The following is a 21,695-nucleotide window of genomic DNA, read 5'->3' as shown; positions in this document are numbered from 1 at the left end:
ATCCTTTACGCTGGGTTATTAGCTATGTTTTCTTTTCCCCCCTTGATGTTTCTGGTTTGGTTTCTGAATATTTTTGTTGTTAAACCATCTTGGGCATTTGGTTCACAATAAAGGGTGAATTATATAATAATTCTAATAATGATAATGTTCTAATAATAATGTTAGGGAGACTCAGCAGTAATGCAATGGCTCTTGAATGAAAATCGATGATATCAGGAGTTGACCTGGAGGCCATAATCCCTCCAATTCTTATCCAGTGTACAGAAATCTCGTACTGTCATGAACCTTGTCTGTGGTTGTTTAGAGAAGAATCCTGCAGCAAGTGATGAAGTTTAGTTGCCTGTGCGGAGGATAGAGCAAGATATGGCAGTTGACACCGAAGGATGACTATATCTTTTCACAGTACAAAAATGAAACACTTTTCACATGGTGGAGCTAGGAGACAGTGACTTGCATAGCAGCTTGGCATATCAGCATTGCATGAAATTAACTTTGATGTTGCCTTTTGGAGGCTTAGGAGTGTATCCAATTCAGAATAATCTCTGTTTGCAGTTTTCACTCAGAAAGAGGTTGTTTGCATCACCCCCTCTGTCCCCAAATATTTCTCTTCTCATTTGCCTTGAACCACAACTGAGGGCATATTTGGATTGTAATGTTCCTTCCCCTTATCTATATGAAATCTTCCCTGGAGAAGCTTTCCTTTAATTTCTCACCTTGGCCTCCCTCAGCCTCCCAGCATTCTCTCAACCAAGCCTGACAGATTAGTTCATTTTTGAACACATAAAAAAGATCTAGTTTTGATTAATTTTTGTTGGTAAGATGTCATGGATTCTTGCTATGCTGCATGTTGAAATTCATCAGTAATTGCTGGAAATTATTAGCATGCTTTTATGCAACCTCAAATGGTTGAAAGTCCTGAGAAATCTCCTATTGGTTCATGTTTGGCCACTTTTAATTTTTTGGAAAGAAGTGTGGGATGTCTTTGTGTATCCTCAGCACAATTTATTGTGGCATTGTGATGGCCAAAAAGTTGTTTTTTGTTTATTCATTGAGCCAGGTGAATGGGAAAATCAGAGGTAGATAAAACAGTTGCAAGTTGAACTGTACTGTGATGTGATGAATGGAAGACGCCTCTTATGGGTCATTTGCAACTGGACAAGAGGATAGTGTAGAAGGCAAGTACTACAGGCGTTTCTCAGGGGGTGACCTAGTTGTGACCTATTCAGTCTTTTCTGTCTGTCTTGTGATCCTGCTGATTTAATCTTTGTGCTGTCTTAACTGTCATGAGTAGTTATGTTTCTGCCATCCCCTCTGAGGCTGTGGCAGCTATGCTAAAGCCTGTCTGTTAGTCATTACCTCTGAAAACAGATGCTTCTTGCTATGGTAAATGAATTTAGAGCTGGCAGATTTGTGATTGGGCCTGCTTTAGATATTCACTCCATTCTAGTAGCTTGACGTCTCAATGTTTCTTCTCTGCAAACAACTATGAAATATAACATTAAGCAGTCATTTACCTGCTTTTCACTTCTAACTGTGCTGTGCAGTGGATTTTCTTCAGCATAAAGTGGAGTAGATATCTTGGTTAAGATTTTCTTTAGTGATATGAGAGCTGTTCCCCCCCATTGTTTCTTCCTATGCTGAATACGTTTGAACATGGGATAGTCCAGTTGCTAGTGTATTTCCCACCCAATTGTGGCCTGGTAAGGAAGGGAGTCAATTATTGGTGAGAAGGACCATGCCACAGGTCTTCCCAAATGGTCCCCAGACTTTCAACATTGCCAGCAATAAAGTAATGAGCCATGGGAAACAACTGGCATATTATTTATAGCAGGGGTCCCCAACATGGTGCCTGCTAGCACCCTTTAAGTTGTATTCTTTAAAGTTTATCCTGAGAAATTCAGGACTGTGCAGACCAAAATCAAAACTTTGGACTGTGTAGAGAAGGCAGTAGAAAGTTAGTACACATCAGAACAGAGATGTTAATGTGCTTTGCTGCTACAAAGAAGTAGACTGGTGCACAATTATTTGTAACTGGGCATCTTTCCAGGCATGTCTTATGTCCAAATGTGACACAGGATTTAATCACCCTCAGTGATTAGAGGGGAGAAGGTCAAATGTGTATGTGTGTTGGTAGTGTGGCCCCTTTTTTCAGCTACCTTAATATCCAAGAGATGGGAGAACCCTCAGACTGTTTTGCAGTGACCATGGTAGTCCACTCTGTTCATGATCTGCTGATGAGGCCTGAACACAGCCATGCATTTCTAAGGATCAGAAAGTCTGAACTGGAGTCAGGTATGAAAGGGAAACCTGGCTATGCGCCATTAATAAAATTACTCCATCATTTCACCCAGCAACTTCATATACATCTTGAGCAACTTAGAAGATGAAGTGAAATCTACAAAACTTAAGAGAATAAGAAGAGCCCTAATGTATCAAACACATTGTCCATCCAGTCCAGCATCTTGGCTAACACAGTGGCCAACAAGTTAGTTTGGAAAATCAACAACAGAGCATGGACGTCTGGATGTTGCCTCCTTCTGAGGAAAGTCTTGTTGTAGTTATTGCGTACTTAGTAAATTTGATAGCGAAAGAAACCCAGGTATTGTCTAGTATCCATTGCTTGTTTCTCCAACAGATGGCACACTTAACAAATGCAGTTATTTAATTGATAGCTGCAAGCCTTGGATGACTAAAAGATGAAGGCAGACTGCATTTGTTATGGGCTTGATTGACTTTCTTGACCTGCTTTATCATTTGAGACGCTGCATGTTTGGGAAATGTACCTCTACAGTGAGTGAATGGTGCTAATGAGAACTAAATGAAGGCTCTCCCTCTCTTGATCATCTTTCACAGACTGGCCATGTGTAAAAAGAGTGTTCTGATCTTTGATTACACTGGGCTAATTAGCTTTGCCTAATAACATAGGCATTAATAAGCATCTAATTGGTTTTTGGGATTGACTTCCTTGGTCTCATTTATTAAAGGAAGGCATAACCAGGAACCTCATTTAAAAGAACATATGCTACTTCTGCGAAGATGGTCTGAAACCAACAGGGCAGGCCATATAGCACGACTTGTTATTCATAAACTGTGTGGTCCAGTCTGGTGTTTTGGTCTCTGGGTAAATGTATAATGCAGTGTTTTGTGGATATACGTTATATGCTGAAGTAAGGCCACATGTCTACTTTAAGGCAATAAGGAGTGGGAAGGCTTCATTTTCTTCCGTGTCCTTCAGTTTGGTTCTGTTTGGAGGACTGGGGCATTTTTTTGCAGATGCTTTAACCATCTGTTTATTTTTTGGACTCCAGAGTAACTAAATTTTGGAAATTTTGCTGTGTCAGTGTATAAGCTGTTTTTCTTTTTATCTATCAGCATCTCTTAATCAAATAATGAAGAGTGTTTGAAGATTGGTTTAAGCTGCTCAGTGTGGTGCATTTTCTTCAGGTTGCTGTTCAAAACCTTTCTTTGTGCTGGCAATCTGTGTGGTGCAGAATCACCTCTAAATATCTCCTCTAGGTTTGAGGAAGGTGATCTTGGGGCACTTGAAGGGAGCCAGTGGTAGGTGATAAGAACTTTGAAAAAGCCCTAATTTATCTGACCTGTGAAATTACAGGTTATAGTCTAGTGTTTCATCATGGGCCAGACTTCACATAGGAAACTGCTTTTCACTGAGTTGGACCCTTTGGTCCATCTAGCTGTGTATTACCTGTGGTAACTGGCAGTTGGTTTCCAGAGTCTGATTGAGAAGGGTCCTGAAATTGTTTTGATTGGATGGGCCAATTATTCAACCTGAGCCTTATATGTTCAAAGCATCAATGAATTACCTGCAGGTTGTGTTTGCTTATAGATCTGTTTTATGTAGACCTGTTTTAAGCTGGTTTCAGGACTAGTTTTTGCACTGGAACTGCCTTTGTTGCATTGTTTTACCTCTGCCAAGATGTAGATGAGAGGTGTATACCCCTTATTTTTCCTGGACCTCTTGGCAACCTGTGAGAATTTTGATTGTGTACCCTTCTTGACTGAAAGATTTGGGAGCTGGAGGGTACTCCTTTTGTGATGGGCTTAAGGACTGCTTCTACAAAGTGGTGTTGGCAGACTAGCCTTCAGAAGTGTTTATTAGGTCATATGCCCATTAGACCATATCCATATAATGGTCATTTTTTGTGACCTAAAGGGGAAGGGGTCTTACATAACTTTTAATTTATGAAATCTGTATCCCGTCTTTCCTCAGGGTGAGCCCTTCGGGGATAGGGCGGGTATACTAAATTTAAATAATAATAATAACAACAACAACAACAATAACAACAACAACAACAACAACAACAACAACAACAACAACAACAACAACAACAACAACAACAACCTACCCAGAAAATCAGGAGGTAGAGGGCTTCTGCAAGTGAAACAAACGGTGGAAGAAGAGAAACATGCACTGGCAGATTATGTGAAAAACAGTGAAGAACCAACATTGATGGAAGTCAACAGCAGAAAACTGCTCAAAGTGCAAAAGACAAAGAGTGAATACCATAAAAATACACTGCAAAGCAGAAGAGAAAACTGGCAAAAGAAGGCTCTCCATGGACAGTTCCTAGAAAAAATTGAGGACAAAATTGACAAGGAAAAAACCTGGTTGTGGCTCACAAATGGAACTTTGAAAAAGGAGACTGGGAGCTTGATTCTTGCAGCCCAAGAACAAGCAATTCGAATAAAATGCCATCAAAGCCAGAATTGAAAAGTCAACTACAGATCCTTAAGTGCAGACTCTTGCAAGGAAGCAGATTAAACAATAGATCACATACTTAGCTGCTGCAAGAAGATCACAGAGACGGACTACAAGCTAGAGGCATAATACTTGTTGCTCAGATGATTCACTGGAACTTGTGCCACAACCATGTCATATGAACATCTCCCTGTGACAAAGAACTGGTGGAATCACAAACCCGAAAAGGTCACTGAAAATGAACACGTAAAACTCCTCTGGGACTTCCGAATTCAGACTGACAAAGTTTTCGAACACAATACTCCTGGACCTCACAATTGTGGAAAAAAAGAAAGTGTGGATAGTTGACAGTTGCAACTCCTGGTGACAGAAGGATTGATGAGAAGCAACTGGAAAAAACTTACACGATAATGAGGATTTAAGGATTGAACTACAAAGACTCTGGCACAAACTAGTAAAGGTGGTCCCAGTGGTGATCGGCATTAATTTACAGTGGCAGTCAAAGATCTTGAACGGCACTTAAACATCAATTGGCGCTGACAAAATCACCATATGTCAGCTGCAAAAGGCCACCCCACTCGGCTCTTTGCACGCATTATTTCCTCACGATACATCACACAGTCCTAGATGCTTGGGAAGCGTCCGACGCGGTGATGTAATACTACAAAAAATCCAGCATATTGATCTTGCTTCTTGCTGTGCAACTGTTTTATAATAATAATAATAATAATAATAATAATAATAATAATAATAATACCCCCCCCCCCACCCCCGCCCCCCAACCCCCCCCACACCTCCCATCCCCCCCCCCCCCCCCCCCCCCCCCACCCCACCCACCCCTCCCTCCCGCCCAGATCCACCCCCCCCCCCACCCCCCCCCCCCCCCACCCCCCCCCCCCCCCACCCCCCCCCCCCCCCACCCCCCCCCCCCCCCACCCCCCCCCCCCCCCACCCCCCCCCCCCCCCACCCCCCCCCCCCCCCACCCCCCCCCCCCCCCACCCCCCCCCCCCCCCACCCCCCCCCCCCCCCACCCCCCCCCCCCCCCACCCCCCCCCCCCCCCACCCCCCCCCCCCCCCACCCCCCCCCCCCCCCACCCCCCCCCCCCCCCACCCCCCCCCCCCCCCACCCCCCCCCCCCCCCACCCCCCCCCCCCCCCACCCCCCCCCCCCCCCACCCCCCCCCCCCCCCACCCCCCCCCCCCCCCACCCCCCCCCCCCCCCACCCCCCCCCCCCCCCACCCCCCCCCCCCCCCACCCCCCCCCCCCCCCACCCCCCCCCCCCCCCACCCCCCCCCCCCCCCACCCCCCCCCCCCCCCACCCCCCCCCCCCCCCACCCCCCCCCCCCCCCACCCCCCCCCCCCCCCACCCCCCCCCCCCCCCACCCCCCCCCCCCCCCACCCCCCCCCCCCCCCACCCCCCCCCCCCCCCACCCCCCCCCCCCCCCACCCCCCCCCCCCCCCACCCCCCCCCCCCCCCACCCCCCCCCCCCCCCACCCCCCCCCCCCCCCACCCCCCCCCCCCCCCACCCCCCCCCCCCCCCACCCCCCCCCCCCCCCACCCCCCCCCCCCCCCACCCCCCCCCCCCCCCACCCCCCCCCCCCCCCACCCCCCCCCCCCCCCACCCCCCCCCCCCCCCACCCCCCCCCCCCCCCACCCCCCCCCCCCCCCACCCCCCCCCCCCCCCACCCCCCCCCCCCCCCACCCCCCCCCCCCCCCACCCCCCCCCCCCCCCACCCCCCCCCCCCCCCACCCCCCCCCCCCCCCACCCCCCCCCCCCCCCACCCCCCCCCCCCCCCACCCCCCCCCCCCCCCACCCCCCCCCCCCCCCACCCCCCCCCCCCCCCACCCCCCCCCCCCCCCACCCCCCCCCCCCCCCACCCCCCCCCCCCCCCACCCCCCCCCCCCCCCACCCCCCCCCCCCCCCACCCCCCCCCCCCCCCACCCCCCCCCCCCCCCACCCCCCCCCCCCCCCACCCCCCCCCCCCCCCACCCCCCCCCCCCCCCACCCCCCCCCCCCCCCACCCCCCCCCCCCCCCACCCCCCCCCCCCCCCACCCCCCCCCCCCCCCACCCCCCCCCCCCCCCACCCCCCCCCCCCCCCACCCCCCCCCCCCCCCACCCCCCCCCCCCCCCACCCCCCCCCCCCCCCACCCCCCCCCCCCCCCACCCCCCCCCCCCCCCACCCCCCCCCCCCCCCACCCCCCCCCCCCCCCACCCCCCCCCCCCCCCACCCCCCCCCCCCCCCACCCCCCCCCCCCCCCACCCCCCCCCCCCCCCACCCCCCCCCCCCCCCACCCCCCCCCCCCCCCACCCCCCCCCCCCCCCACCCCCCCCCCCCCCCACCCCCCCCCCCCCCCACCCCCCCCCCCCCCCACCCCCCCCCCCCCCCACCCCCCCCCCCCCCCACCCCCCCCCCCCCCCACCCCCCCCCCCCCCCACCCCCCCCCCCCCCCACCCCCCCCCCCCCCCACCCCCCCCCCCCCCCACCCCCCCCCCCCCCCACCCCCCCCCCCCCCCACCCCCCCCCCCCCCCACCCCCCCCCCCCCCCACCCCCCCCCCCCCCCACCCCCCCCCCCCCCCACCCCCCCCCCCCCCCACCCCCCCCCCCCCCCACCCCCCCCCCCCCCCACCCCCCCCCCCCCCCACCCCCCCCCCCCCCCACCCCCCCCCCCCCCCACCCCCCCCCCCCCCCACCCCCCCCCCCCCCCACCCCCCCCCCCCCCCACCCCCCCCCCCCCCCACCCCCCCCCCCCCCCACCCCCCCCCCCCCCCACCCCCCCCCCCCCCCACCCCCCCCCCCCCCCACCCCCCCCCCCCCCCACCCCCCCCCCCCCCCACCCCCCCCCCCCCCCACCCCCCCCCCCCCCCACCCCCCCCCCCCCCCACCCCCCCCCCCCCCCACCCCCCCCCCCCCCCACCCCCCCCCCCCCCCACCCCCCCCCCCCCCCACCCCCCCCCCCCCCCACCCCCCCCCCCCCCCACCCCCCCCCCCCCCCACCCCCCCCCCCCCCCACCCCCCCCCCCCCCCACCCCCCCCCCCCCCCACCCCCCCCCCCCCCCACCCCCCCCCCCCCCCACCCCCCCCCCCCCCCACCCCCCCCCCCCCCCACCCCCCCCCCCCCCCACCCCCCCCCCCCCCCACCCCCCCCCCCCCCCACCCCCCCCCCCCCCCACCCCCCCCCCCCCCCACCCCCCCCCCCCCCCACCCCCCCCCCCCCCCACCCCCCCCCCCCCCCACCCCCCCCCCCCCCCACCCCCCCCCCCCCCCACCCCCCCCCCCCCCCACCCCCCCCCCCCCCCACCCCCCCCCCCCCCCACCCCCCCCCCCCCCCACCCCCCCCCCCCCCCACCCCCCCCCCCCCCCACCCCCCCCCCCCCCCACCCCCCCCCCCCCCCACCCCCCCCCCCCCCCACCCCCCCCCCCCCCCACCCCCCCCCCCCCCCACCCCCCCCCCCCCCCACCCCCCCCCCCCCCCACCCCCCCCCCCCCCCACCCCCCCCCCCCCCCACCCCCCCCCCCCCCCACCCCCCCCCCCCCCCACCCCCCCCCCCCCCCACCCCCCCCCCCCCCCACCCCCCCCCCCCCCCACCCCCCCCCCCCCCCACCCCCCCCCCCCCCCACCCCCCCCCCCCCCCACCCCCCCCCCCCCCCACCCCCCCCCCCCCCCACCCCCCCCCCCCCCCACCCCCCCCCCCCCCCACCCCCCCCCCCCCCCACCCCCCCCCCCCCCCACCCCCCCCCCCCCCCACCCCCCCCCCCCCCCACCCCCCCCCCCCCCCACCCCCCCCCCCCCCCACCCCCCCCCCCCCCCACCCCCCCCCCCCCCCACCCCCCCCCCCCCCCACCCCCCCCCCCCCCCACCCCCCCCCCCCCCCACCCCCCCCCCCCCCCACCCCCCCCCCCCCCCACCCCCCCCCCCCCCCACCCCCCCCCCCCCCCACCCCCCCCCCCCCCCACCCCCCCCCCCCCCCACCCCCCCCCCCCCCCACCCCCCCCCCCCCCCACCCCCCCCCCCCCCCACCCCCCCCCCCCCCCACCCCCCCCCCCCCCCACCCCCCCCCCCCCCCACCCCCCCCCCCCCCCACCCCCCCCCCCCCCCACCCCCCCCCCCCCCCACCCCCCCCCCCCCCCACCCCCCCCCCCCCCCACCCCCCCCCCCCCCCACCCCCCCCCCCCCCCACCCCCCCCCCCCCCCACCCCCCCCCCCCCCCACCCCCCCCCCCCCCCACCCCCCCCCCCCCCCACCCCCCCCCCCCCCCACCCCCCCCCCCCCCCACCCCCCCCCCCCCCCACCCCCCCCCCCCCCCACCCCCCCCCCCCCCCACCCCCCCCCCCCCCCACCCCCCCCCCCCCCCACCCCCCCCCCCCCCCACCCCCCCCCCCCCCCACCCCCCCCCCCCCCCACCCCCCCCCCCCCCCACCCCCCCCCCCCCCCACCCCCCCCCCCCCCCACCCCCCCCCCCCCCCACCCCCCCCCCCCCCCACCCCCCCCCCCCCCCACCCCCCCCCCCCCCCACCCCCCCCCCCCCCCACCCCCCCCCCCCCCCACCCCCCCCCCCCCCCACCCCCCCCCCCCCCCACCCCCCCCCCCCCCCACCCCCCCCCCCCCCCACCCCCCCCCCCCCCCACCCCCCCCCCCCCCCACCCCCCCCCCCCCCCACCCCCCCCCCCCCCCACCCCCCCCCCCCCCCACCCCCCCCCCCCCCCACCCCCCCCCCCCCCCACCCCCCCCCCCCCCCACCCCCCCCCCCCCCCACCCCCCCCCCCCCCCACCCCCCCCCCCCCCCACCCCCCCCCCCCCCCACCCCCCCCCCCCCCCACCCCCCCCCCCCCCCACCCCCCCCCCCCCCCACCCCCCCCCCCCCCCACCCCCCCCCCCCCCCACCCCCCCCCCCCCCCACCCCCCCCCCCCCCCACCCCCCCCCCCCCCCACCCCCCCCCCCCCCCACCCCCCCCCCCCCCCACCCCCCCCCCCCCCCACCCCCCCCCCCCCCCACCCCCCCCCCCCCCCACCCCCCCCCCCCCCCACCCCCCCCCCCCCCCACCCCCCCCCCCCCCCACCCCCCCCCCCCCCCACCCCCCCCCCCCCCCACCCCCCCCCCCCCCCACCCCCCCCCCCCCCCACCCCCCCCCCCCCCCACCCCCCCCCCCCCCCACCCCCCCCCCCCCCCACCCCCCCCCCCCCCCACCCCCCCCCCCCCCCACCCCCCCCCCCCCCCACCCCCCCCCCCCCCCACCCCCCCCCCCCCCCACCCCCCCCCCCCCCCACCCCCCCCCCCCCCCACCCCCCCCCCCCCCCACCCCCCCCCCCCCCCACCCCCCCCCCCCCCCACCCCCCCCCCCCCCCACCCCCCCCCCCCCCCACCCCCCCCCCCCCCCACCCCCCCCCCCCCCCACCCCCCCCCCCCCCCACCCCCCCCCCCCCCCACCCCCCCCCCCCCCCACCCCCCCCCCCCCCCACCCCCCCCCCCCCCCACCCCCCCCCCCCCCCACCCCCCCCCCCCCCCACCCCCCCCCCCCCCCACCCCCCCCCCCCCCCACCCCCCCCCCCCCCCACCCCCCCCCCCCCCCACCCCCCCCCCCCCCCACCCCCCCCCCCCCCCACCCCCCCCCCCCCCCACCCCCCCCCCCCCCCACCCCCCCCCCCCCCCACCCCCCCCCCCCCCCACCCCCCCCCCCCCCCACCCCCCCCCCCCCCCACCCCCCCCCCCCCCCACCCCCCCCCCCCCCCACCCCCCCCCCCCCCCACCCCCCCCCCCCCCCACCCCCCCCCCCCCCCACCCCCCCCCCCCCCCACCCCCCCCCCCCCCCACCCCCCCCCCCCCCCACCCCCCCCCCCCCCCACCCCCCCCCCCCCCCACCCCCCCCCCCCCCCACCCCCCCCCCCCCCCACCCCCCCCCCCCCCCACCCCCCCCCCCCCCCACCCCCCCCCCCCCCCACCCCCCCCCCCCCCCACCCCCCCCCCCCCCCACCCCCCCCCCCCCCCACCCCCCCCCCCCCCCACCCCCCCCCCCCCCCACCCCCCCCCCCCCCCACCCCCCCCCCCCCCCACCCCCCCCCCCCCCCACCCCCCCCCCCCCCCACCCCCCCCCCCCCCCACCCCCCCCCCCCCCCACCCCCCCCCCCCCCCACCCCCCCCCCCCCCCACCCCCCCCCCCCCCCACCCCCCCCCCCCCCCACCCCCCCCCCCCCCCACCCCCCCCCCCCCCCACCCCCCCCCCCCCCCACCCCCCCCCCCCCCCACCCCCCCCCCCCCCCACCCCCCCCCCCCCCCACCCCCCCCCCCCCCCACCCCCCCCCCCCCCCACCCCCCCCCCCCCCCACCCCCCCCCCCCCCCACCCCCCCCCCCCCCCACCCCCCCCCCCCCCCACCCCCCCCCCCCCCCACCCCCCCCCCCCCCCACCCCCCCCCCCCCCCACCCCCCCCCCCCCCCACCCCCCCCCCCCCCCACCCCCCCCCCCCCCCACCCCCCCCCCCCCCCACCCCCCCCCCCCCCCACCCCCCCCCCCCCCCACCCCCCCCCCCCCCCACCCCCCCCCCCCCCCACCCCCCCCCCCCCCCACCCCCCCCCCCCCCCACCCCCCCCCCCCCCCACCCCCCCCCCCCCCCACCCCCCCCCCCCCCCACCCCCCCCCCCCCCCACCCCCCCCCCCCCCCACCCCCCCCCCCCCCCACCCCCCCCCCCCCCCACCCCCCCCCCCCCCCACCCCCCCCCCCCCCCACCCCCCCCCCCCCCCACCCCCCCCCCCCCCCACCCCCCCCCCCCCCCACCCCCCCCCCCCCCCACCCCCCCCCCCCCCCACCCCCCCCCCCCCCCACCCCCCCCCCCCCCCACCCCCCCCCCCCCCCACCCCCCCCCCCCCCCACCCCCCCCCCCCCCCACCCCCCCCCCCCCCCACCCCCCCCCCCCCCCACCCCCCCCCCCCCCCACCCCCCCCCCCCCCCACCCCCCCCCCCCCCCACCCCCCCCCCCCCCCACCCCCCCCCCCCCCCACCCCCCCCCCCCCCCACCCCCCCCCCCCCCCACCCCCCCCCCCCCCCACCCCCCCCCCCCCCCACCCCCCCCCCCCCCCACCCCCCCCCCCCCCCACCCCCCCCCCCCCCCACCCCCCCCCCCCCCCACCCCCCCCCCCCCCCACCCCCCCCCCCCCCCACCCCCCCCCCCCCCCACCCCCCCCCCCCCCCACCCCCCCCCCCCCCCACCCCCCCCCCCCCCCACCCCCCCCCCCCCCCACCCCCCCCCCCCCCCACCCCCCCCCCCCCCCACCCCCCCCCCCCCCCACCCCCCCCCCCCCCCACCCCCCCCCCCCCCCACCCCCCCCCCCCCCCACCCCCCCCCCCCCCCACCCCCCCCCCCCCCCACCCCCCCCCCCCCCCACCCCCCCCCCCCCCCACCCCCCCCCCCCCCCACCCCCCCCCCCCCCCACCCCCCCCCCCCCCCACCCCCCCCCCCCCCCACCCCCCCCCCCCCCCACCCCCCCCCCCCCCCACCCCCCCCCCCCCCCACCCCCCCCCCCCCCCACCCCCCCCCCCCCCCACCCCCCCCCCCCCCCACCCCCCCCCCCCCCCACCCCCCCCCCCCCCCACCCCCCCCCCCCCCCACCCCCCCCCCCCCCCACCCCCCCCCCCCCCCACCCCCCCCCCCCCCCACCCCCCCCCCCCCCCACCCCCCCCCCCCCCCACCCCCCCCCCCCCCCACCCCCCCCCCCCCCCACCCCCCCCCCCCCCCACCCCCCCCCCCCCCCACCCCCCCCCCCCCCCACCCCCCCCCCCCCCCACCCCCCCCCCCCCCCACCCCCCCCCCCCCCCACCCCCCCCCCCCCCCACCCCCCCCCCCCCCCACCCCCCCCCCCCCCCACCCCCCCCCCCCCCCACCCCCCCCCCCCCCCACCCCCCCCCCCCCCCACCCCCCCCCCCCCCCACCCCCCCCCCCCCCCACCCCCCCCCCCCCCCACCCCCCCCCCCCCCCACCCCCCCCCCCCCCCACCCCCCCCCCCCCCCACCCCCCCCCCCCCCCACCCCCCCCCCCCCCCACCCCCCCCCCCCCCCACCCCCCCCCCCCCCCACCCCCCCCCCCCCCCACCCCCCCCCCCCCCCACCCCCCCCCCCCCCCACCCCCCCCCCCCCCCACCCCCCCCCCCCCCCACCCCCCCCCCCCCCCACCCCCCCCCCCCCCCACCCCCCCCCCCCCCCACCCCCCCCCCCCCCCACCCCCCCCCCCCCCCACCCCCCCCCCCCCCCACCCCCCCCCCCCCCCACCCCCCCCCCCCCCCACCCCCCCCCCCCCCCACCCCCCCCCCCCCCCACCCCCCCCCCCCCCCACCCCCCCCCCCCCCCACCCCCCCCCCCCCCCACCCCCCCCCCCCCCCACCCCCCCCCCCCCCCACCCCCCCCCCCCCCCACCCCCCCCCCCCCCCACCCCCCCCCCCCCCCACCCCCCCCCCCCCCCACCCCCCCCCCCCCCCACCCCCCCCCCCCCCCACCCCCCCCCCCCCCCACCCCCCCCCCCCCCCACCCCCCCCCCCCCCCACCCCCCCCCCCCCCCACCCCCCCCCCCCCCCACCCCCCCCCCCCCCCACCCCCCCCCCCCCCCACCCCCCCCCCCCCCCACCCCCCCCCCCCCCCACCCCCCCCCCCCCCCACCCCCCCCCCCCCCCACCCCCCCCCCCCCCCACCCCCCCCCCCCCCCACCCCCCCCCCCCCCCACCCCCCCCCCCCCCCACCCCCCCCCCCCCCCACCCCCCCCCCCCCCCACCCCCCCCCCCCCCCACCCCCCCCCCCCCCCACCCCCCCCCCCCCCCACCCCCCCCCCCCCCCACCCCCCCCCCCCCCCACCCCCCCCCCCCCCCACCCCCCCCCCCCCCCACCCCCCCCCCCCCCCACCCCCCCCCCCCCCCACCCCCCCCCCCCCCCACCCCCCCCCCCCCCCACCCCCCCCCCCCCCCACCCCCCCCCCCCCCCACCCCCCCCCCCCCCCACCCCCCCCCCCCCCCACCCCCCCCCCCCCCCACCCCCCCCCCCCCCCACCCCCCCCCCCCCCCACCCCCCCCCCCCCCCACCCCCCCCCCCCCCCACCCCCCCCCCCCCCCACCCCCCCCCCCCCCCACCCCCCCCCCCCCCCACCCCCCCCCCCCCCCACCCCCCCCCCCCCCCACCCCCCCCCCCCCCCACCCCCCCCCCCCCCCACCCCCCCCCCCCCCCACCCCCCCCCCCCCCCACCCCCCCCCCCCCCCACCCCCCCCCCCCCCCACCCCCCCCCCCCCCCACCCCCCCCCCCCCCCACCCCCCCCCCCCCCCACCCCCCCCCCCCCCCACCCCCCCCCCCCCCCACCCCCCCCCCCCCCCACCCCCCCCCCCCCCCACCCCCCCCCCCCCCCACCCCCCCCCCCCCCCACCCCCCCCCCCCCCCACCCCCCCCCCCCCCCACCCCCCCCCCCCCCCACCCCCCCCCCCCCCCACCCCCCCCCCCCCCCACCCCCCCCCCCCCCCACCCCCCCCCCCCCCCACCCCCCCCCCCCCCCACCCCCCCCCCCCCCCACCCCCCCCCCCCCCCACCCCCCCCCCCCCCCACCCCCCCCCCCCCCCACCCCCCCCCCCCCCCACCCCCCCCCCCCCCCACCCCCCCCCCCCCCCACCCCCCCCCCCCCCCACCCCCCCCCCCCCCCACCCCCCCCCCCCCCCACCCCCCCCCCCCCCCACCCCCCCCCCCCCCCACCCCCCCCCCCCCCCACCCCCCCCCCCCCCCACCCCCCCCCCCCCCCACCCCCCCCCCCCCCCACCCCCCCCCCCCCCCACCCCCCCCCCCCCCCACCCCCCCCCCCCCCCACCCCCCCCCCCCCCCACCCCCCCCCCCCCCCACCCCCCCCCCCCCCCACCCCCCCCCCCCCCCACCCCCCCCCCCCCCCACCCCCCCCCCCCCCCACCCCCCCCCCCCCCCACCCCCCCCCCCCCCCACCCCCCCCCCCCCCCACCCCCCCCCCCCCCCACCCCCCCCCCCCCCCACCCCCCCCCCCCCCCACCCCCCCCCCCCCCCACCCCCCCCCCCCCCCACCCCCCCCCCCCCCCACCCCCCCCCCCCCCCACCCCCCCCCCCCCCCACCCCCCCCCCCCCCCACCCCCCCCCCCCCCCACCCCCCCCCCCCCCCACCCCCCCCCCCCCCCACCCCCCCCCCCCCCCACCCCCCCCCCCCCCCACCCCCCCCCCCCCCCACCCCCCCCCCCCCCCACCCCCCCCCCCCCCCACCCCCCCCCCCCCCCACCCCCCCCCCCCCCCACCCCCCCCCCCCCCCACCCCCCCCCCCCCCCACCCCCCCCCCCCCCCACCCCCCCCCCCCCCCACCCCCCCCCCCCCCCACCCCCCCCCCCCCCCACCCCCCCCCCCCCCCACCCCCCCCCCCCCCCACCCCCCCCCCCCCCCACCCCCCCCCCCCCCCACCCCCCCCCCCCCCCACCCCCCCCCCCCCCCACCCCCCCCCCCCCCCACCCCCCCCCCCCCCCACCCCCCCCCCCCCCCACCCCCCCCCCCCCCCACCCCCCCCCCCCCCCACCCCCCCCCCCCCCCACCCCCCCCCCCCCCCACCCCCCCCCCCCCCCACCCCCCCCCCCCCCCACCCCCCCCCCCCCCCACCCCCCCCCCCCCCCACCCCCCCCCCCCCCCACCCCCCCCCCCCCCCACCCCCCCCCCCCCCCACCCCCCCCCCCCCCCACCCCCCCCCCCCCCCACCCCCCCCCCCCCCCACCCCCCCCCCCCCCCACCCGAGCCCTCCGGGGAAGAGGCGGCCTATATAAATCTAAAATATAAATAAAAAAATAAAATAAAAAAAAATGGGGAAACAAATAGCTAACCAGTGCAGTTGATTCAGAACTGGAGTGATATATTCTAAGTGACTGACCCTGGATAGGATTCTTGCTGCCACATTTTGTCCCAATTGAAGTTTCCACCACATCTGCAAAGTCAGTCCGATGTAGAATGAGTCACAGCAGTCCAGTCTGGAGCTATGTTAGCATGGATCAATATGGCTAAGTAGGCATAGTTTAGTTTTGAGTCTATGGTGTTTGGTTTGTCCAACATCTGGTCTCTTTTTAGAAATGGGCCTTGTGGCAACAAGGAGCCTTGTGGCTCAGAGTGATATCTGCTCTTCTGCAGTTCAAGCTCTGCTCATGATCTGAACTCAATCCCAACGGAAATCTGTTTCAGGTAGCCGGGTCATGGTTGACTCAGCCTTGCATCTTTCTGAGGTTGGTAAAATGAGTACCCAGCTTGCTGGGGGTAAAGTGTAGACAGCTGGGGAAGCCAATGGCAAACCTCTCCATAAACGTCGTCTGTCTAGTAAACAGTGGTCTGACTTCACCCTGTGTGTCAGTAATGACCCGGTGTTTGTGCAGGGGACTACACTACCTCTACCTACTAAACAAGTATTATTAATCTGACTCAGGCTGAACTGTTTTCTGACAGTTTTATATTATTTTTCCGCTACTGAAAGGCCATGACCAAAGAAAAAATTGTTTCTTAACTGGAGATTAATTTTGATGACTCATAATAATGTCCTTAGCTGAGATCTACCCTTCAAAGCCCATTGACTTCAAAGAAGTCAGGTAAAGAGTCCATTCAAGTCTAATTGTGTGATATGGGGCAGTATTTGGAGGGCAATCAACCACATAAGCATATCCTGTCCAGATCATCTTTCTCCAGTTGAGGAATCTTGGTTTCATAGCTAAAACTAGTATTTTTCAAATGATCAAAATAAGTCATAGATTTTTTCATAGAAAAATCAAAGTCATATAATACATGTTAGGGACCAAACCAATTATTGCAAAGCAGGTTTTTTTCCCCTGATGCCTAGAGATTGCTATGAGCTGGGGTAATTTTTTTTCCTTCAACATCACTAAACTTTAGAAGTATATGTTTTACTAAGCAGCTCACAGCTGCCAGTGGTTCATTCAAGATATTCATATGTAGTGATTCTAGATATAAGAGCACCCATGAAATCATGACATTCGTGGATATGTATTATTTTCTGGTTGAGATATGTTTTCTTAAAAATCCTGACTGCTAAAATGAATGAGCTTACTGGAGGTGAAACGTCGATGACTGTGGAAGGCAGCGGCAGACCATCTCTTGCACAGGGGACTACCTTTATCTTCTAAAATAAAATGGATATTCTGTTCTGAGAAATGGGAATATTCTGGGGAGTGACATGTATTGTTTGAATATTCTGGGGAGTGACATGTATTGATTGAAAAATAAAGCTTTAATATCTACATTTGAAAAATAAAGCTATAATTGTGAAGTTCACAGAATGTGTTGACAAAGGCTTTCTTATGAAAAAAAGATTTTATGAATGAAGTATGTACTTACTTCCAGTGTTTCATTCAATCTTATTTCATACCCCATTTTATTCCATAGGCTCTGGGTAGCTTAGGTCTTTAGAGATTTCACACACATACATCCTTTACAGCAAATTTTACTTTGTTTAAATCTAGGTATGTATGGGTGTTACATGCCAACAGGTTGCTTATGGCATCCTTATGAATTAAGGAACTCCAAAATATGCTGTCTTTAACAGCCTTGCTCAGATCTTGAAAGCTGAAGGCTGTGGCTTCCTTTATTGAGTCAGTTTATTTTCTGTACCTTGGGGTATGTTTTAACAATTCATATAAACTTAGGATTTTAACTGCCTCAATCCCTAAAATGTATTTTCTAAAATAACATTATATCAGTCCTATGTTGCCCTTTCTTTGTGCTTCTGAATTACCTTACTGTCAAATATAGCCAAATTCCAGGCCAACAGAGATCACCAGACAGGAGCTGCGTGATGAACTATGGTGTGGCAGTATGCTGGACTATGCTACATGTTAGGGACCAAACCAAGTCTCCCTTCCCAGCTGGTACCAACTAAGACACAATAATGATTGGTTTGTTAGAAACTCACAGAAATATGGGTTTTTTGCTGCCCTTCTAGTCTATGGCCCATCCATAGGAATGTGGGTAGAAGGGTTTTCTAACCCTCCCCACCCTGATGCTCCATAATGCCATTTCTGTTAAAAACAAGGTTGCTGTTTTACCCAACCTTCTTTTGAAGGAGTAACATGACAAGGAATGCTTGAGCAAGACTTGGCAGGATGACCCTGATGTTTTGCCCACCACGGTATCTCCCTAATCCTTGAGGCTTAATAATGCTCATGGAAATCCCTTGAAGATAATGCAAACAGTGTGCAGTCTCCAGCAAGATTCATCAAAATGTCAGCCTCCCCCCCCCCCCCATCCTGTACAGCAACCCAAAACCACAGTGTGGTTGACCAAAAGCAGCCTTCTCACAGCCAGCATAATTGGTAGATTTTATATTGGGCTTGGAAAATGCTTGCCTGCCCCCCCCCCCCCCCCCCCCCCCCCCCGTGTCTGTCTGTCTGTCTCTCTCTGTGTAAAAGAAACTGTTGCAAATTTTTCCTTTGAGTATTTGATGACATTTGTATAGGAGCAGACGGTACAGCATCAAGCTGTACTGTCTGTAGGGTTATTCATGCATTTTCAGTTACATTTTTTGCTTAGTTTACTTCCTTTATTTTGCATTCTTGTTGCACTTCAGTCTTTGTTTACAGAGCCTTTCATTGAGCAAGCATTGAAATACCAAGGAATTCCTGGGGTCAGGGGAGAGCCATAATACTAGTTTGTCCATGAATAACGATAAAAGGAGCAGGAGGGGACTGCAGTTTCATGCAGTTTTCTTCTTTTCTTTCTCCCCTATCCTCCTACATTCCCCAGATGACTTTCAAGCACTGGAGCTGGAACGTCTCTTCAAGTTTGTGTGTTTTAATTTTAATCCAATCTGAGTTATGGTGGGAGAATTTTAGGCTGAAAGGGAAGGAACAAACTATCCCATAGTTACTTTGTCCTATTATTACTGTGCTGGTTGGAAGGTACAGTCAAGGGGATCTTCCTAAATATGGCTATATCTCAGTGGTGATTATTTTTTCAGCCCTGCTCCCTATTTGGTGGAGGGTTGGTCATCGGGACATTTGATTTCTTAGCACTTTATTGTTTAGGATTAGTTGCTCTTTTCCTAATGTTGATGCTTGGTAGACAGTTGAATGGATGGCAGAGACCGTGATGCAGGCATCTTTCCTGAAAGGGCAGTTCTCTGTTTCTGTTGCGTCCGAAAATTATGGATTAAATTTCCTAAATAGTTATCAGATGCAATATCTTTCCTCTAAAGAATATTGTAGTAACAGCTTAGCCTCCTGGTCTGGTTTTTGAGCCAGAAGCTTATATTGTTGAAAGTACCCGATCATCTATGCCTGAAAATTCTGTTCTTGTATCAAAGCACATGGCTGATTATGTGCATTCAATAAAGTCCTTTCTTAACACTCCTGTCATTAAATGTAGCATGTTAGAGAAACTTCTTATAAACATCATATGGGAGTTGCTTTTTAAAATGTCTCCCCCATGAAGAGAAAGAAGTGTACGGGGGAATTGCTTTCTGGGATCTGCTGCAGAGTTTGTTTTTGGCAAGAACTGAATGGCTGGAAGGAAGGAGGTGCTCTTTCTGAAATCCTCTGCTCTTATTCTTCCTAATTATCCCTCCTAATTTTGTTTGCTGTTCCATTCCAGTCTGTTTCATTACAATTCTGATCATGGTGCTTTGGGCTGAAGACAGGTTTGGAGCAAAATTTGCTTTTAAAAATTTAGTAGCTGCTTAATTGGGATTTCCAGATCAATTTCTCCTATTTCCAGCAACCACATTCATTTACAGCCCCCTGATTAATGTGAAGCAGAACAGTGGCAGTTGCACAGCCCTTTCCACAGGTACTAATATCTGGCAGGCAGGCAGACAGTCTGCTGAGATCACAACAGAGAGCACTGTTGAACAGAAGGCAATTTATACCTTTGATAGTAAAAAGAATACAAAAAGAGACGGAGGCTAATTTAGTAAGGCAGGGCTGCAGCATCTCTCAGTGTGTGCAGAGTTAATCTTCATCACTGAGGCATTGATTGACAATCTGGAGGATGTTAATGTGTAATTCTCCTGGTGAGTGGGGGGAAGAGAATGGAAATTGTGATTTCTCAGCTAATTGTGCTTTAGATGTCATTTGTGACAATTGCATGTTGTCTAGACAGCTTGAAGAGCAATTGCTTCTTGATCCTGGTGTTACCTGCTGTAGATCTGGGCAGTATTGGCTGAGGAGAGCTTACGGTTTCAGGATGGCCGCCCTGTTGTGACATTAAACTTGAAGACAGCTAAATAAAGGGCTTTGAAGAAGGAGATGTACATGTGGGGCATGTTGCTTTGATTCTTCTGTGTATTCCAAAACATGGCACATCCAGCCGTGGCTGTGTGTCTCACGGATTTTTTTTTCTGGGTTCAAAAATAGATTTCAAATTTTCAGATGCCATTGTCAAATTTTTAAAGGCATGTGGGAAAGAATCTGGAATATTTCTGAGCCATGATTTCCCTTTTGTTCTATATTGTGACCTGGGGTAGTTTGATCTTTGTGCTGAAAATATTAAAGGCAAGTAAAATGGCGTCAAGAAAAGTTCTGTTCTGATATCTGTATAAATTATGCAAATTGAGCAAAATTGATTTGTTTTTTTGTGTAATTTATTCAGCTTAATCTAATTTGCATAATTCTGGCTTTCTTGTCATTGAGGGGGCGACATGATCTATAGGACACTGAATCCCAATTGCCCAGCTCTGGAAAACTCATTCAGCTGTTGCTCTGGTTTTGAGATTTGTATAGGCAGCGCCCATATATTTTCAAACATGTTTATGCAGAAACAAAGATTAGGAACTTTCTTGTTTTAAAATGAAAGCTGAGATTCACAGGATTCTGAACTTTACATTTTTCTGTGCTTCTGTGAAATTGTGGTATACGGGCCTATTTGAATGCTCCCTCCCCTCCTTGTATTGTACAGTATCTCATTCCAGTGTTTAATATAGAAATGCCAAATTGTGAATGAATTGGAAGGCAAGGTCTCCACTTAGTAGGTTTCAGGGCCTACCGCAATAATTTCCTTCTCACGCAAGAAAAAGCATCAGTTTTTCTGGTAGTAGGACTATTAAGTGACTGATAAAAATTCTCTTTGATATCCAAACTCTGATAATGTTGTAATTTCATGCTATAAACCATTTTGTATTCAATTTACGTGATAGAAATTTCTGCATAAATAAAGACTCAGGGTTTGAAGAGTACAAGTGTTTTAATCATGTTGTGAAGTGGTGTCTGTCATAAGCCACTTCTGAATCTTTGAGAAAAGTGGGGTATAACTGGTCTATATAAATGAATAGAATGGAGTTCGGTGAGGGGGATTTGTATACTCATTATATGGCAGAAAAATAATATAATCATAAATTTTTAGAGCCAGGACTGGGTGCTAGATTTTTTTCCTGTAGAGGCAATTTGCAATATGAATGTGCCTTCTAGTGTAAGGTTTGCATATTGCTATGCAGAGCAGCCCTAGCTCTTTATCGAGTATGTATTTCTTTTAGCCTAGTAATATTTCATTGTGGTATCTTGTTTATATTTGATGACTACTGAAGACATGGTTGAAACGTATGCATTTCTGATTTGTTTTGATGTTTGATGTATTCAGAAGATATTTCATTGGACATGTATTTCTGAGGTGCCTTGGTATTTTATGTAGGCAAGAGATATTTTGTATTTACTTTTGATAATATGCATTTATATACATTGTTTTCCTGCAACTTTTAATTCTTTGGGTTTTGATTTTTGTTGTAGTTCTTCTTTTGTTCAGTTCAGTGTAGCACTTCATGCTTCAGGTGGACAATATTATACATTTGAATGCTCCCTCATGGGTGGGGTGGGTGGGTGGAGCTTGCACACAGAACAGGGGGGATAAAAATCAATATTTTTTAAAAATCTGAAATGTCACATTTTTAAAAATTTGAATCAGATTTTCCCTCAAAAAGCATTTTCTTTTTTAATCTAAATATAGTTTTCTGTTTAAGGTAAAT

The 21,695-nt window shown here is 64.4% G+C and overlaps 1 protein-coding gene across 5 annotated transcripts in view; it reads left to right on the top strand.

The window, feature by feature from the left end:
- Window positions 1–21,695, top strand: part of AMBRA1 (autophagy and beclin 1 regulator 1) — a 191,761-nt gene that overhangs the window by 28,173 nt on the left and 141,893 nt on the right. The window lies entirely within an intron of this gene.

Source organism: Sphaerodactylus townsendi, linkage group LG02 (assembly GCF_021028975.2).
Source record: "Sphaerodactylus townsendi isolate TG3544 linkage group LG02, MPM_Stown_v2.3, whole genome shotgun sequence".
NCBI classification, from domain to species: domain Eukaryota; kingdom Metazoa; phylum Chordata; class Lepidosauria; order Squamata; family Sphaerodactylidae; genus Sphaerodactylus; species Sphaerodactylus townsendi.
The sequence above is the reverse complement of the archived record's forward strand: the minus strand, read 5'-3'. Positions and strand labels throughout refer to the sequence as shown.